We start from the raw sequence: 18,274 nt of genomic DNA, 5'->3' as shown, positions 1-18,274 counted from the left end.
CCCCAATTTTCAATAAGGGCAAGAGGGTGCTACCTGGTACTACAGGTCTGTCAGTCTCATGTCAGTGCCTGGCAAAATTATGGAGAAGATTATTCTGGCAGTTATTGAAAAACACTTGAAGGACAATGCAGTCACTGGTCACACCCCGTATGAGGGGAAAGTCCTGCTTGTCAAACCTTATTTCCTTTTATGACAAGGTAACCCACCTATTTGATCAATGGAAACCAGTTGATATCATCTTTTTGGATTTCAGTAAAGCTTTTGATACTGTCTCTCACAGGATCCTTCTGGACAAAATGTCCAGCACACAGCTGGATAAACATGTCATGCGATGGGTGAGCAACCGGCTGATGGGTTGGGAGCAAAAGGTTATAGTGAATGGGGTAACATCAGACCAGTGACTGGTGACTAGTGGGGTTCCGCAGGGTTACATCTTAGGCCTAATTCTCTTCAATATCTTCATAAACTACTTTGACACAGGACTTGAAGGTATACAGAGAGATCTTGACAAATTAGAGGGCTGGGCAATCACCAACTGTCTGAAGTTTAAGAAGGGCAAGTGCCAGATTCTGCACCTGGGACAGGGCAATCCTGGATGTATGGACAGACTGGGGAATGTGATAGTGGAGACCAGCCCTGCAGAGAGAGATCTTGGAGTCCCAGTCAATGGCAAGTTGAAGTGAGTCAGAAATGTACCCTGGCAGCCAAAAGGGCCAACCATGTCTTGGGGTGCATCAAGCACAGTGTCACTAGTGGTTTGAGGGAGGTGATTGTCCTGCTCTACTCTGCACTGGTGCAACCTCACTGTGTGCAGTTTTGGGCACCACAATATAAGAAGGATATAAAACTATTAGAACATGTAGGGTGAAGGGTCTGGAAGGAAAGCCATACAAGGAGCAGCTGAGGTCACTCAGTTTTTTTAGCCTGGAGAAGAGACTGAGGGGAGACCTCATAACGATCTACAGCTTCCTCACGAGGGGAAGCGGAAGGGTAGGCACTGATCTCTCTGGTGACCAGTGACAGGACCTGAGGGAATGGCATGAAGTTGTGTCAGGGGAGGTTTAGGTTGGATATTAGAAAAAGAGAGGGTGGTTGAGCACTGGAACAGGCTCCCCAGGGAAGTGGTCACAGCACCAAGTGTTTGGACAACACTCTCAGGCACATGGTGTGATTCTTGGAGTTGTCCTGTGCAGGGACAGGAATTGGACTTCAGTGATCCCCGTGGGTCCCTTTAAACTCAAGGTATTCTATGGTTCTAGGAGAACCAGGTCCAGCATAGCACCTCTCTTTGTTGGCTCCTCTATCCTTAGGAGAAGGAAGTTATCATCAACGTATTCCAGGAACCTCCTGGATTGCCTATGCCCCTTTGTGTTGTCCCTTCAACAAATATCAGGGTGGTTGAAGTCCCCCATGAGGACCAGGACTTGTGAATGTGAGGCTGGTCCCATCTATCTATAGAGGGCTTCATCTACTTGGTCTTCCTGGTCAGGCAGCCTGTAGCAAACCACCACTATGTCACCTGTCCCCATCCTCCCTTTAATTCTGACCCATAAGCTCTCAGCTCCTCATCCATCCCCAGGTGGAGCTCCATGCACTCCAACTGGTCACTGACATAGAGGGTGATACTCACTCCTCATCTTCCCTGCCTGTCCTTCCTAAAGAACCTGTAGTGGTTTGATCTTGGCTGAATGCCAGGTGTCCACCTAAACTGCATTAACCTCCTCTTTTTTTTTCCCAGAGGGAAAGGGAAGAGGAAAAAAAACGTGAAACCGAGATTTACTAAGAAAAGGCGGTTTATATTTACACAGAGAAGAAAAAGAGAACTAAAAGCACTACACATACACAGAAAAAAAAAACTAACAGTAAATTCTACTTCCCCACAAGAAGTGAAGCATTCTCTCCTCCAAGGAGCAGCTGTCTAGCCGGGCAGCTAACACAGAAGAGAGAGAGCTGCTTCTTCCTCACCCTTTTTATATCTGAGTTGATGGAACATGGTATGGAATATCTCCTTGGTCAATATAAATCAGGTGACCTATCCTAGGTTCCCTCCCAGGAAAAGGAAATGTTATTTAGCTAAACAAACCCACTACACATTCCAACAATCCAGTTATGGGAGCCATCCCACCATGTCTCCCTGATGCCAATAAGATCATTGTCCTGCAGGCGTGAACATGTCTTTAACTCGTCCTGTTTATTCCCAATGCTACATGCATTTGTCTAGAGGCATTTAAGTTGGGTCCCTGATGAAGCCAAATTACTGTCTAGAATTCCTTTGTGATGCCCTTCAGGTGCTCTCCTGCTGACCTGTAATCCCTCTACAGGATCTGGGCATCTCTTGCTGGCTCTGGCATCAAACTGGAAAGAGTGGGATGGACTGAGGTTCCCCTCCTCCAGCAACTTTTGTTTAAAGCCTTCTTCACCAGCTTGGCAAACCTATGACCAAAGATTCTCTTCCCCTTCTCTGACAGATGGACCCCATCATCCTGCAGTAGACCAGGTTTCTCAAAGCAAGTCCCATGGTTTAAATAGCTGTACCCCTGGCTGTGGCACCAGTACTGTAACCATTTGTTGATTCTCCAGATTCATCTTGCCCTTTTAAACCCCTTCCCTTTGACTGAGAGGATTGATGGAAAAACTACCTGCACTAGAGTCCTTTACTGCTGCTCCCAGGGCTCAGGAATCCTTCTTGATACTGCTCAAACTGCTCCTGGTTGCATCACTGGTGCCCACATGAAAGAACGTCAGTGGGTAATAGTCAGTGGACTTTATGAGGCCAGGTAGTCTCTCAGTGACACCCCTGGTACAAGCCCCCAGTTAGCAGCACACCTCTCTAGAGAGCACATCAGGTCAGCAAATGGGTGCCTCCTTACCTCTCAGAAGAGAGTCTCCTACTACAATCACCCATTGCCTTTTCTTAGTTGGGTTGGTTGTTATATGGGGAACAGACCAGTCTGCCTTGTTCAGCTCATGTCTCTCCTGATGTGACAGGTCTTTCTTCTTCAGTCTGCAGAGCAGTGAAGTAGTTCTGCAAAGGCATCTCAGGCTTCAGGCCAAGTCTTTTCCTTCTGCAGGTCCTTGACATGTCAAGTTTCCATTCTTCTGCATTGTCGGCCCCCCTCCCTTCTGTGTGTGCCAGTGAGGAAGGTTTTGGTTGTTTGGCCACAGGCTATGAGTCCACTGGAGACTGCACTTGGAACCAGACATCTAACTCCTTCTCACCCTCCCTGATGTTGCACAGCCTTCTCACCACCTCCTGCAGCTCAACCACCTGCTACAGGAGGTCCTCCACCTTGGCACACCTTTTGCAGATGTCTGCTACATATCCCTGCCCCAGGAGAAAGGTCTAGACACTTCCTGCACTCTGAGGTCTGCACTGCAACCTCTCCCTTCAGCAGGTCTATTTAGATGGAGGCATTGGCCACCACTGGGGTAGATGGTGCAGACCCCACAGCCAGAGCTGCAGCCTTTGCTTTCAGAGTGCCCACCATTCTGCTTTGTGGGTCAGGTAGAATGAGTGTCCTTGACCTGCGCAGATGGTCACAGAATGGCTTCTGGTTACTGGGTTATGTGGACTTCAAGTCTCTCCATTCAGCCAGTGGAATGCCCCACCTTCGAAGAAGGGCCCTTCCCGCACTCTCTCCAGCGAAAACTGCCACATCATGCTGCATAGTGCTCCCTAAGGTTGCCTTTTGTGAGAGTGGGGGGTGACCTCCATTACTCCTAGCTCTGCTCACATGTCTTCAGCCACTCCTGGCTGGTCTCTGCGCTCTCCTGAGATTTCCCTGGCTCAGTTGCCCACCCCCACCACACCCCCCCTCCGTTTGTCACACATGCACCTGAACCAGAGCTGATTGCCTCAGTGAGTGACTGGAATATCCCTTTTGTCGATTTGCTTCAGCTGTCCTGGCTGTATCCCTTCCCAATCTCTCACCTACCTCCAGCTTATTCCCTGGGGCATCAGAGTGAGAAAGAGAGAAGGCTTTGATGCTGTGCAGGCACTGTTCAACAATAGTTAAAACATTGGTGCCTTATCAAAACTGTTATGGTCACCAATCTATAACAAAGCACCATACCAGCTGCTATGAAGAAAGTTAACTCCATCCCAGGCAGACCCAGTATATTGGAAAAAGCTCTTTTTATTTTTAAGCATTTCATTGAATATTTTCTATATGCCCACTGCAGGAATATAAAAATAATAAAATATTGAAAAGTAAGGTTGTGTAACAAAGGACTTTTAGTCTATTTTCATGACTACAGTGATATATTTATTAAGTTTTAAATTAGTGAGAAGGAAAAGTGGTAGTGACCAAGTGTTGCTGGTTCCGGGCAAGGTTATGGAAGAGATCATCCTGAGTGTCATTACATGGCACATGCAGGACAACCAGGGGATCAAGCCTGGCCAACATGGATTTATGAAAGGCAGGTCCTGCTTGACCAATCTGATCTCCTTCCATGACCAGGTGACCCACTTAGTAGATGAGGGAAAAGCTGTGAATGTTGTCTATCTAGACTTCAGTAAAGCCTTTAACACTGTCTCCCACAGCATCCTCCTAGAAAAACTGGCTGCTTGCTGTTTAGATGAGTTTACTCTTTGATGGGTAAAAAAACTGGTTTGATGGCCAAGCCCAGAGAGTTGTGGTGAGTGCAGCTAAATCCAGTTGGTGGCCAGTTGCTAGTGGTGTTCCCCGGGGCTCAGTATTGGGGCCAGTCCTGTTTAACATCTTTATTGATGATCTGGATGTGGGAATTAGGTGCACCCTCAGTAAATTTGCAGATGGCACTAAGTTGGGTGGATGTGTGATCTGCTCGAGGGTCGGAAGGCTCTACAGAGAGATCTTGACAGACTGGATTGATGGGCTTAGGACAACTGCATGAGGTTCAAAAAGGCGAAATACCAGGTCCTGCACTTGGGTTGCAACAACCCCATGCAGTGCTACAGGCTAGGGGAAGAGTGGCCTGAGAGCTGCTCAGCAGAAAGGGACTTGGGGGTGCTGGTTGACAGCCAACTGGATATGAGCCAGCAGTGTGCCCATGTGGCCAAGAAGGCCAATGGCATCTTGGTCTGTATCAAGAACAGTGTGGTCAGTGGGACTAGGGAAGTGATCATCCCCCTGTACTTAGCATTGATGAGGCCCCACCTCAAGTACTGCATTCAGTTCTGTGTCCCAAAAGGACATTGAGGTGCTGGAGCGTGTCCAGCAAAGGGCAACAAGGCTTGTGAAAGCTCTAGAGAACATGTCTTATGAGGAACAGCTGAGGGAGCTGGGTATGTTTAATCTCGAGAAGAGGAGGCTAAGGTGGGACCTCATCACTCTCTACAACTACCTGAAAGGAGGTTGTAGTGAGATGGGGGCTGGTCTCTTCTACCATGCCTGCAGTGAGAGGACTGGAGAAAATGGCCTTAAGATGAGACAGGGGAGATTCAGATTAGATATTAGAAACATTTTTTTCACTGTTCAGGTGGTCAGGCATTGGAATAGGTGTCCCAGGGAGGTGGTGGCGTCACCATCCCTGGAGGTGTTCAAGAGGCATCTGGATCTGGCACTGGTATGGTTTAGTCTGATCTGGATATGGTTTAGTAGTTTAGGGGTTACAGTGGTAGCACTGGGTGGACGGTTGGACCTGATGATCTTAAAGATCTCTTCCAATCTTGATGATTCTATGATTCTATTAAAAAACAAAAATTGCAGGATGTATGCTAAATTGCTTTTGTTGTACTAGATTCTGGTTGTGATTTGTTAGTAACAAAGATTTATTTTTTTTATGATTTTATGCATAATTGTCATAGTTCTGATTTTAGCAAAGAATTTTTTCTTCCCCTTCCCCCTGCCGTGTGTGTGTGTGCTCTGTATATTGCCCATTAGGTGAACAAAAGAATCGGCCTGGCCCAGTAATAGCCGAGAGATTAGTCTCCTTGACAACGAAGGGGGAAGAGTTGAGGGGGAGCTGGGGTGTGGGGCTGGAAGGAGGTGGGGAAGGGAGGTGTGGCTGGTGTGTGTGTGCCAGTGAGGCCAGGACCTGCTGTAAGCTGCAGAGCTGCCTAGTTTGCTTCTTTTCTTCCTGTCGGAGTGGAGTTTGTTGCTGTTCTCTTCTCAGCTGTTGCTGACTGCAGGCCCTGCTTAACACTAATCCTAATCAGCTGAAGTTCGTGAGTTTTCTTCTATTGGGAGAACTTTCTGTTTTATTGCTGTTTTTTTTCTTTTCCTTCCCCCTTCCCCCCCCCAGTCCCTCTCTCTCTCTCCTTCCCCAGTGTGGGAAGGGAAGGGGAACTGAGTTTTTTTTGGTTTTTGGTTTGTACCTGGAGAGTACTGTTTTGTTTTGTTTTTTTCCCCATCCCAAGGGGCGGTGACTAGGGATTCCATAGTGCTGTCTGGTGATGGGCACTGGACATTACAAGTTCTGCTTCCTCCAGTGATCCAACAGCGCCACCTGGTGACTACAATAGGACACTACAAGTTTTTACACCTTCAGTGACCCAACAGCGCCACCTGGTGAATGATACAGGACATTACAAATTTTACATCTCCAGTGACCCGACGGTGCCCCCTGCTGACTGTGATTGGAACTGCATCAAAGGGTGCAAAAAAAATTGAACTGTTTGATTTTCTTCTTGCCGGTTTATCGGTTTTGTTCTTAAAGGGGATTATTGGTGGGTATAGGAGTATTGCTTAGTTATTTTACTTGGTTTTTTTTCCGTGTTCCTGTTAATACACACATACCTTTAATAAAGGGCTGTTATTTTCCCTTTTCCATAATTTGTTTTCCTTCAATTGAAGCCTCTTAATTTGGGATTTATAATTGCTTGGAAAGAGAAGTTTGGGTCTTTTCCTCCTAATCCATCCTCAGTAAAAGACCCTTGTCTCATTTAAACTGGGACAATAATATATGAATTTTTCTATGCGATACTGGTTTTGACACTGCTTCCATGATTCTGGGTTTGAATGTATAATTTAAGAGACTGTAATGAACCCTACATCCTTTAAACTGTTAAGTGGATATATCTTGGGAAGGGAATAGGACTCTAAGAGGTTGTGTAAGGATTCTGTATAGCCTCTAGAAGCTGATACTGGTGAAATGAGTAAGAAGTTTTCTGTTTAATAAATGTATAAGAGCAGAACTTGAGCAGAACAGAATGAGGATGAGGAAAAGATGTCATTTTAAAGGATAAATTAGTGCTTCTGGAACTTAATGACACCAGTGTTGTTTGCTAGGAGACTTTACTCCTTAATCAGTTTCCAGTAATACAAATGAGATGTGATTGTTTAATAATGACACTTCATATTATTGTTTTTCTGAAAAACAGTCAGATGTTCACTACTACATATCTTAGTAGTATGCCCACTATGCTCATGGTGCACATAATGGCGACTACAACTGAGGCTTTCCAAAGGAATTCAACAAACAATTGGATGGATGGGTCACCAACAAATTTATTCTCTTAAAACTCTCCTGCTTTCGTGAATACCACTATAACATGGAATGATCCACAATGCTTCTTTGTACCCTTCTTTTTTTCCAAAATAAAGTCACAGAACAAAACCAATGTTTTTGGTGGGGTGGGAGGGGAAAAGAGGCCAATTAGTGTTTCAACATCTCTTTAGATTTCCTACTGTGGTGGTTATGAATTTCTCATGGATTCCCCCTCCAGCAAATTGATGCTCAGCTTATCCATTTTGGTTTTTGTGCAAAACAACTAAGGGCAGATGAAATGCCCAGATTTTCAAACCCTTTTTTCTATTAGTAGAAACTAGTCAGGGTTCTGAGAAAATGTTTTCAGAGCAGTAATTTCTGAATATAAAAATTTTTCTGAGATATATGGTTCAATACATCTTTCTGAATATTTACAATATTCCCACATTCAGCATTTACTATCAGCTTAATCTTTCATGAATAAAATCATTGTGAGGAAAATTTGATATTTTGGCTCCCTTCCAGAATTGACAAATTAATTATTCATATTTTTACTGTAAAGTAGAACTCAAATCTGTCATTATTCATAACAATTTACTTTAACTATTGCAAAACAAATCATTCAGAGTATCTAGAAGTAATCTAATTATTCCTTGTGTGAATTTATTTTAAAAAGAACACTTTAAGTAATAACTGTGAAGAAAATAATTCAAAGCTTAGTGATATTTAATAATTTGATAAATCGCAAGGAGTGCATTGCTACCCTTCCCTGGAACGAATCAGGGCAACCTTACATTATCTTAACAGTAGCTAACTCTGACCAACTAGGTCATTCTTGGAAATAATCAAATACACAAAAACTTAATTTCCTGCAGCAGTCGTTTTCCCAGGGATCTACTATGGGGAGAGCTCAAGATGCCTGGTGCACTGAATTCATGGAATGTGTGTCTTTTTTTGAAGCATCTCTTACGAAAGTTAATTAAAACCTCCAGTACAGTGCTGCTTTATACTTTAAAACTACCATTAAGCAATAGCAGAAGAGTTGTGTTGTAGTTGACAAACCCTTACAAGCAACTTTATTACAGTTTCAGATTTTTTTTGGTAATTGACTGGATGTATTTCATGTAGTGCAGGCTTATTAACTTGATCAGAAGTTTCAGTCTAGATGCAGGAATTTCAGGTGGAGAGTTTTTTGATTTGTCAGTGTGGTATTTTTTTATTTTATCTACAAAGAGTGCCATTTATCCTCCTACCGTTTTGAAACTGATAATTAATAGTCCACTATCACTTGAAACTGATAATTAATAGTCCACTATCACTTGCAAGATTCATGTTTATATATCCTTTGTAAACACTGCAGAGTAATTATCAAGAAATATGTTATAGAATCAGATAAAATTAGTCTTACATTTCATACACATTTTATCATATTATTTGTCTTTAATCAGAATTCAAAAACTGAAAATTTTGAATTGTTGGTAATTCAACATGTGAAAACCAAACAAATTTATATGAAAATTATAATAATCATGCTGTCCTTTTGTAGAACTTATTTAAAGCTATGCAAGTTATCAGAAAGGGAGAATGGAGCACTCCTTTATATTTCCTTCCCTCTTTTATGTCATTATTGTGCTTTTTTCTTTTGCACTTCTTTCTATCCCACATTCCATTTCTTTTCCTAATACTTCCTTTCCCTTTTCCTCAGCGGGATTATGGTATCACTGTCTTGCATTCCTGTTGTTTTTCCCCATCTATAGTTACCTTAACGACTTGGACCGCATAGCAGATTCAGCCTATCTGCCAACTCAGCAAGATGTGCTTAGAGTTCGAGTCCCAACAACAGGGATCATTGAATATCCATTTGACTTACAAAGCGTCATTTTCAGGTAGAAAAAAAGTTTAATGCCCATTCACTTTGTTTCTTTTGTTTCCTTTTACATTCCTAATACCATGTATAGGATATTGGTTAAAAGTAAAAATTATTCAATGTTTTTAAAATTTGAACTTGTTGTTCATTTTATTTTCATGTTTTTGTCCATATATGATTAGCAGCTGTTGTTAAAGATGTCAGGAGGATGAGAGACAAACAGATTTGTCTTTTTCTGAAGGTAGTTATTATTGGTAGAAAAACTGGAAGTCATTTTTCAATAAAATTATTATATCCAATTTATTATGAATAATAAATTATAAAATGTAAAGGTACCACTTCTATATTTGATTTTTAGACAGAAGTGACATTTTATAAATTTAATACCATTCCTACAAATAATTTTCCCCACAACTCATTTTGAGGTCAAATACAATTGCTTAAAGAATAACTATGCAGTTACAATTACAAGTTAGACACCCGAATGTTTAGTTACATTGAGATCCATAATAAATTGTGAGTACAGTCTGCCAGCAAATTTGAGGTTTTACTTTGACTATTAACAGCTTCAGTAAATACAGACTGTATTCTATTTATACTCTTGAAATTAGGCAGCCATGGCAAGTTTGGAATTTTGTTTGGTAATTTCTTGGGAGAAAGGCAGGCCACCAACTTCATTCTGTGGACGTGTTTCTGCTGAATATACAAGGCATACATTCTAGAATCATGGCTCAGAATCATAAGAGTTTTGAATATCAGAAATCTGAGGGCTTTGAGATTCAAATTCAGAAAGCACATCAAAATAAAAAGCAAATATGATAATCTGTTTATTTACAACGCGTTCCATTAGTCTCCAATATGAAGGGTAAAATTTTTTAAGAAAAACAAACCAAATTGTGTTTTCAACTAAATTCGTGAAATCAATGCTTCATATGTGTTTGTATGTTTATCTGAAAAGGTATTTGTGGAGTTGATGTGATCATTGTTAATTTTGCAGAATGGTGGATGTAGGAGGGCAACGATCAGAAAGAAGAAAATGGATACATTGCTTTGAAAATGTTACATCTATCATGTTCCTAGTAGCTCTTAGTGAATATGATCAAGTGCTTGTGGAGTCAGACAATGAGGTAAGCAAACATCAGCATAAATCACCAGTTTTTATCAAAAAATACTTTCACTAAAACTAATTTTAAATATTATTTACAAATTAATTAAAGCACAACTTTGTAGAGGGCTTCAGGGTGTGTGTTTTTACGTCTTTATTTGGATATTAAATTTTTTGGATCAGTAAAATATAGTGATAGATTGAATACTTCATGCTAAACAGCAAAACGCAAAGTCGTTAGTCCTTTTAAGACATTTTCAAAGTAGGTTGGCTTGTCCAGTCCTGGTTGTTTTCAAAATGTCTACCAGTAGTTGTATTCAACTGCATGTAATGAAATGAGAATTTCTACAGAGATTAAGAGGCTAATCCTCAAATAATATGACACAAACTGATCTCTTCCATGTAGGGTCAGTGGAACCCATCTATTTTGTGTTAAAAGTGGGATAGGTGACTATAGAGAAATGTTCTTATTGTAGCTATTTGCATGGTTAGTGTTGTGTAGCAGAGCCATAAAAATACAGTGGGAATTAAGCCAAAATTCACAGGTTCTTTGCTAGAACAGACCTAAAATAGTAAACTTCATTCCATTGACTTAAAGTATAGGATTTATATTGGCTAATATTTCCTACTTGTGTTGCTATTTCAAAGAATAGCAGAAGTAAGAAGGGTGGTGATGTATGAACTAATCAGACAAAGTGCAGTAGTACCCAGTGTTTTGTATACAGTTTTACAAAGTAGGGAGGGAATTTATTATTTGGACTTTTTTCTTTCATAAAGACTATTCCCATTATTCATCAAACTTACATGAGTTATTCCCCAGCACTGTTCTATGAAAGTTTTTAGCATTCATTTACAAAAGTTAAATGAAAAAAAAGAAAACACTTTGATGTTCTTCATGACGGAGTATATACGTTGATTTCATTGTTTAAGAGAAGGGTTGAAATCGCAAGTTAAACAGATGTCCCTGGGCAGTCATGATTGTATTCACAACTTTCTTCAATATTAATTTTTTCAAGAAAGACTAGGAGTTCTGAAAGCTTTTAAATTTATACTTTTCCCATAAAAGAAAGAAATCTCATTACAGTCTTTAGATCATCAGATATCTCCTTAAAAAGTACAACTGTTATAAAGAAGAAAATTTCAGTTGCATATATAGTGAATACATTTTGTCATTTATTTTTGTGTTCTTTTAACTTGGCAGGTATCAGAATGTTTTTATTTTGTTTTGTAAGGCATATATCTTTGATGTTCTGGTCCAGTAATGGGGTCTGACAACACATTATAAAACAAAGCTTTATTGAGGAAGTAAGAAAAATTACCAATTCCCCCTATAGTAACTCACCCAATCACCAATAGCAAGCACAGGATCATAAGTAATGCCATGGTTCTGGTGGACTGCTAGGGACATTTGGTGTCTGGGTCATCTGGCAGAAACAACCAATCATGCAAATGTCTTTTAAATGTGGAGAAGAGTCAGGGCAGAGTATTGGCAGTCTGTCTAATATTGGTCAAGGGACAGGGTGTCAGAAGGCAAGGTGTCGCTTACACCCCGTGATTCTCTCAAATCATCACTTGACATGGAGTTATAGATGAGGTTGTTATTTTGACGAGTTGTTAGTTATATAATTGACTAGATGAGGTTGGTGTTCCAACACCCGCAAGGTATAAGTTGCACAGTGAGAAGTTGAAAGCTGGTGCACCATGAGATGGGTACTGTAGAATCACCTCCACCAACTCTCAGTTGTGCAGGCATCTGGAAGGTCATTATTACTGCTGTCATGGTTTTGCTTGTTCTGGGAAACTAAGCAGGAATTTTCCCTTCCCCCTGCCCACTGTGTGAAAGGGATGTTGAATGGGCAGGGTGGCTGTGCCTTGGACAGTGGGCTAACACAAAAGAGGTGGCTGGCAAAACCACATTCCAAGTTGATGGCCCTCAGGAGTACATTTTTACTTTTTTTTCTCTTCTCCTGGGAAACGGCACGAACTTCGTTGTTGGCTGAGCTGAGAAAAGGTCTGTGTGGCAGGAGCTCCGAGGTCATTTTGTTCTCAGCCTGGCTGCCTGGCTAACTCATTTCTACCCAGCCTGGAACCTGATTGGATTTTCATCACTGTTCGGGAAGGAGGTCACCTTCTTCCCTCCTCCGTTCCCTTTTTTTTTTGTTTGGCAACTATTCTTGTGCACATCAAAGGAGAGGGGAAGCTACGCCACGCGTTCCACCCACAGACAGTGAGTTCCCGTTGGGAAGAACTTTTCTTTCTTTCTTTCCCTCCTTTTTCCCCTTTCCTGGTGAGGGGGAGGGAAGACCTACATTTTCGACTTCTCCAGCACACCTGGGGGGTCCCCACGTGACGACCACCAGTGATCCAACAGTGCCCCCTGCTGGCTGACAGGGAGCACTGCAGACTCTGCATCTTCAGCGATCCAACAGCACCCCCTGCTGACTGTGGTTAGAATTGCACCAAAGGGCATGAACTGAACTGTTTGCCTTTTTTAAGGGGATTAATTTTGGGTATAGGATTATTGTTTGGTTGTTTTATTTGTGTTCTTTCGTTGTTCTACCAATACACATATATCTTTTAATAAAGGGCTGTTATTTTTCCTTTTTCCCCATTTTTCTCAATTGGAGCCTCTTAATTTTGGATTTACAATTGCTTAGAGGGAGGAGTTTGGGTCTTCCTCATAACTCATCCTCAACAAAACACTTGTGTCTCATTAAACTGAGACAACTGCATCTTCCCAATTGCTATAAGAAAGAGATTATAACCAGCATCTGTTTATATCTGGTGGTCCCAACCCCGGTCAGGGAGTGGCTTGACCATGACTGCAAAAATGCTTTACAACAGTCTACAACCCCATCTACTGATATGAAACAAAACATAAATAATGACAATAAAGTAGATAATTACAAAAAAGTGCAGTCAAAATATTTTGACAGGTGCCCTGAAATATGAGAACCAAGAGGTAAGCCATGACCACAATTCGCCAATTCCCCAATTGATATTTTCAGTTGCCACCTGGTGTAAGGGCTTTAGTTGTTCATGGGTTTTCTTAAGGTCAATCTCAATGCATCAGTCTTGGTTGACACAAACATAGCAGGTAGTTTATACTAATTTGCAAGTGTCACCTTGTGTAGCCATCAAGTACTCTAAGGCTAGTAGTTTTGAACAGAAGTCTATGGTACTTGAACAACTTCTTGCTGCAGTGCCTAGATGGCATCAATTGTTACATTTTCTATATTTTCCAGAGTAGCAGAGAGATGGGTTACCACTTTTTCCAGCTCTGAGACCCCAGTCAAGGAAGGAGGGTCTGGATAAACTGGTGAAATATGCATCCTTATTCTACCAAAGGGTTAAAACCACATCAATGTTGCAGGGCATCAGGATAATTGTGGACATGGTGCATGGAGGGGTTTACTTCAACATGCATTGCAAGCACTATTAGTCTGGGTGTATAGACCTCCTCTCTCCATGGGAGGATTTTCATGGCAATTGTCAGTATTGACACAGTAAGTTTGCATAGTGTAGGATGGACCCTGCCACATGGTTTGTCATTGATCATGGGACAGATCATAGCCCATAAAGTTTTGGAGGATGTAGAATTCTGATCCATGCTTTACCAAGGCAGCAGTGAGTAGTCAGTGTTTGAGATACTAGCCTGAATAGAGTAATATCTGACAAAAATTTTAGGTGCACAGCCCCACAATTCCACCAATACCAACATTCCCACCACAGGAAACCCTTGGTTCACAGATGCAGGATGCTATTTACAAATCCAGCAATCAGTTCCCTTTCTGACATTCACCAATGCCTGAGAGAATTAACAAGTTGGGATACCAACCAGCAAGGTTCTGGTAGACCTCTTGGGGATGAGTGGTTGGAAAGCTGCTAAGCAGAAAAGGACCTGTGGGTGTTGGTCACCAGTTGGCTGAATATGATCCAGCAGTGTGACCAGGTGACCAAGAAGGCCAATAGCATTTTGGCTTGTATGAGTGTCATGGTTTAACTCCAACCGGCAGCCAAGCACCATGCAGCTGCTCACTCATTCCCCCACCAGTAGGATTGGGGAGAAAATTGGAAGGGTGAAAGCTAGAAAACTCGTGGGTTGAGATGAAGACAGTTTAATAGGGAAAGCAAAAACAGCACACACAAACAAAGCAAGTAAATCATTCACTACTTCCCATAGGCAGGCAGGTGTTCAACCACCTCCAGGAGAGCAGGGCCCCATCACGTGTAATGGTTACTTGGGAAGACAAACTCCCTCACTGTAAATGTTCCCCTCTTCCTCCTTCTTCCTCAACTTTATATACTGAGCACGATGCCATATAGTATGGAATATTCCTTTGGTCAATTTGGGTCACCTGTCTCCTCCCATGCTCCCATGCACCCTTCCTTGACACTGTGGCAGTACAAAAATCAGGAAAAACCATGGCTCTGTGTAAGCACTGCTCAGCAATAACAAAAACATCCCTACTATCATCACTATGTTCAGCACAAATCCAAAACATAGCTCCATACCAACCAGCCACTGTGAAGAAAATTAACTACCCCAGCCAAAACCAGCACAATCAGAAATAGTGTGGCCAGCAGGACTAGGGAAGTGATTGTCTCCCTATACTCGGCACTGGTGAGGCTTCACCTTGAGTACTGTGTTTAGTTTCGGATCCCTCATGACAAAACAGGTGCTGGAGCATGTCCAGAGAAGGTCAATGAAGCTGGTGAAGGTTCTAGAGCACAAGTCTTTTGAGGAGTGGCTGAGGGGTTGTTTATCCTTCAGAAAAGGAGGCTCAAGGGGAGACTATATAACTCTCTAAAACTACCTAGAAGGAGGTTGTAGCACGGTGGGTATCAGTCTCTTGTCCCTTGTAACAAGGACTAGAACAAGAGAAAATGACCTGAAGTTGCACCAGGGGAGGTGTAGATTGGATATTAGGAAAAAATTATTCACCAAAGGGGTTGTCAAGAATTGGAACAGGCTACCAAGGAAAGTGGTTGAGTCACTATCCCTGGAAGTATTTAAAAGACGTGTAGATGTGGCACTTACGACATTGTTTAGTGGTGGACTTGGCAGTGTTGGGTTAATGGCTGGACTCAATGATCTTTGAGGTCTTTTCCAATCTAAATGATTCTATAATTGTCCTTAAGAACAGTATCCACAGTATGTTCAAAAGAAGTGCTTGCTCAGAATAACCAACAATAGTACAAGTAAAACAACTACAGTAAACAGCAATATAGCAGGAGAATTTTTCCAGATTTTTATAGTTGAGATAAAGACAGTTTAATAGGTAAAATAAAAACTGTGCATGAAAGCAAAGCAAAATAAGGAATTCATTCACTACTTCTCAGTGATGGGCAGATGTTTAGCCATTTCCAGAAAAGCGGGATTCCATAATGTGTTAACAGTTACTTGGGAAGACAAATGTCATAACACTGAACATCCTTGATCCCCCTTCTCTTGTCCTTCCCCCATATTCTTGTCCACCTCAACCTACTCACTGGTGGGGCAGTGTGAGAAGCAGAATAGGCTGTGGTGCTGTACAAACACTGTTCAGAAATAACTACAACATCCCTATATTATGAACACTGTTTTGGTCACAAATCCAAAACATAGCACCATATGAGCTGCTATGAAGAAAATTAACTCTATCCCAACCAAAACCAGTACACATATCAGTCTGTTCATCCAGGGTGGTCCAGTAGTGGGGTTGAGTGAATGGTTTCTGGCTCATTATGGATATTATCACTTCCAGAAATGTAAAATCACTTTTAGGGCAGCCCAAAGGGGAAGTCTGTGGATCCAATGACTACCAACCTGTCAGCCTCACCTCCATGCCCAGGAAGATCATGGAACAGAACCTCCAAGAAGCTATGCTGAGACACATGGAGAACAGGAAAGTGATTCAAGATGACCAGTATGGCTTCACCAAGGGCATATCCTGCCTGATCAACCAAGTGATCTTCTATGATGGAGTGACTGCATCAGTGGACAAGGGAATAGCTACAAATGTCATTTATCTGAACTTCTGTATGGCCTTTGGCACAGTCCCCCACAACAACCTTCTCTCTAAATTGGAGAGCTGTGTATTTGATGGCTCAACTATTCAGTGGATGAGGAATTGGCTAGATGGTTGCATCCAGAGGGTAGTGGTGAACAGCTCAATGTCCAGATAGAGACCAATGACAAGTGGCATCCCACAGGGGTCCAAATTGGGACCAGTGCTGTTTCATATCTGCATCAGTGTCATAGACAATGGGTTTGAGTGCACCCTTGGCAAGTTTGCAAATGACACCCAACTGAGCGGTGCAGTTGACACACCTGAAGGACAGGATGCCATCCAGAGGGACCTGAACAAGCTCTAGAGATGGGCCCATATAAACCTCATGAAGTTCAACAAGGCCAAGTGCAAGGGCCTGCACCTGGTTTGGGGCAACCCCCAGTACAGGCTGGGGGATGAAGGCATTGAGAGCAGCCCTGAGGAGAGGGACTTGAGTATCGGCGGATGAAAAACTGTACATGAGCTGGCAATGTGCACTTGCAGCCCAGAAAACCAACTGAATCCTGGGTTACATACAAAGAAGTGTGGCCAACAAGTCAAGGGAGGTGATTGTCCCTCTCTACTACATTCTCGTGAGACCCCACCTGGAGTCTTGTATCCAGCTCTGGAGTCCTCAGTACAAGAAAGACATGGATCTGTAAGGGCAGGTCCACATAAACAAAGTGTATTTTTGTCAGAATGTGGTTGGGGCAGAAATATAAAAATGTTTAAAATGTGTTAGTTCTCACCTTAAATTAAGAAACTGACAATAAATATTATTCTTATTCCTCACTGTGATGTGTCAGATTCATTAAGGAAAGCAATAATTGAACTTGACTGCTTTGGTAATCAGTCAATGGATATATATTTTTACATGTCATAATTCAAATAAACTTTGAACTGTGAAAGACTTAAAATTTCAACACCAAATTGAGTGTATAAATGCCCTACTTTTTTCTTACATATAGCATTAGTGTGATACTATGATAGAATCTAATCCTTCTTTGATACTTGTGCCTGTCAACTGTGTTAGAGATCTGACTCAAAAAACTTGCAGCGTTCTGCTGCTCCTCTTGCATTGCTTTCATAGTCAAATTAAACCGTATGAATTTTGTAAGATGTCCGACTTTCTTTTTCCAATTAGTCCACTGCATGATATTATCTGAAGTCTTTTTCCTTGTATGCTATAACAAAGAAAACTATACTTTTTGACTTATCTGTGCAATTCTTTTCAGTTAGTGCATTGTTTCATCAATCTTATTTTCATATATAAATATAAATCTATAAGGATTATTATTTGCCATTCAGTTCATCTGTGTTTGTTTATATGACCCTTCATCATTCTGAAACTGTTTTAGAGTTCTTAAGGCTAAGGTTTGTATTTTCAAAATGTAGTGCATGATAGACTTTCTACTGTAAATCTGTTTCTTTCCTTGTTTAGGTTATTCAAGAGAAATACATTTGGATTATAAATCAGATGAGGCTATAGTAAGTTGAGAGGTTTCACTAGTGTATCTCAAGGGCTTTTACTTACTGGGTATGTGTGGGATTGAGTTAGACACCATTTCTGAATTCATATCCTTAGAGGAGTTAAGTCTTCAACTACTCTGTAAGGAGACATCATGCATAGAAATAACACAAGTGTTCAGACTTCTTGTCTTTCAGAAACCTGTATAGGATGTTTCTTAAATGATATATCCATGAAATTGCAATCCAGATCTGTAAATAGCAATTTGGAGGTTTCAAATGGGAAAAGCATGCATAGCTACCCAAGTTGTATCATAATTGTGACTCCTCTAACAACCAGTTCTCAGAAACAATGTCATCACATTGTTATAGTCAAATGACCAGATATAAATT

General features: G+C 41.5%; 1 long non-coding RNA gene across 1 annotated transcript; it reads left to right on the top strand.

The window, feature by feature from the left end:
• The first annotated feature begins 9,114 nt into the window (after positions 1-9,114).
• Positions 9,115-17,535, top strand: LOC126652457 (uncharacterized). The gene is made up of 3 exons (XR_007631991.1): positions 9,115-9,296; positions 10,275-10,404; positions 16,150-17,535. It is a non-coding gene; the product is annotated as an uncharacterized LOC126652457 (long non-coding RNA).
• Positions 17,536-18,274: the final 739 nt, after the last annotated feature.

The sequence above is a fragment of the Myiozetetes cayanensis genome, unplaced genomic scaffold (genome assembly GCF_022539395.1).
Source record: "Myiozetetes cayanensis isolate MyiCay16 unplaced genomic scaffold, myiCay2020 scf876, whole genome shotgun sequence".
Lineage (NCBI taxonomy): Eukaryota > Metazoa > Chordata > Aves > Passeriformes > Tyrannidae > Myiozetetes > Myiozetetes cayanensis.
Note: the sequence above shows the minus strand (reverse complement) of the source record. Positions and strands in the feature narration are given on the sequence as shown.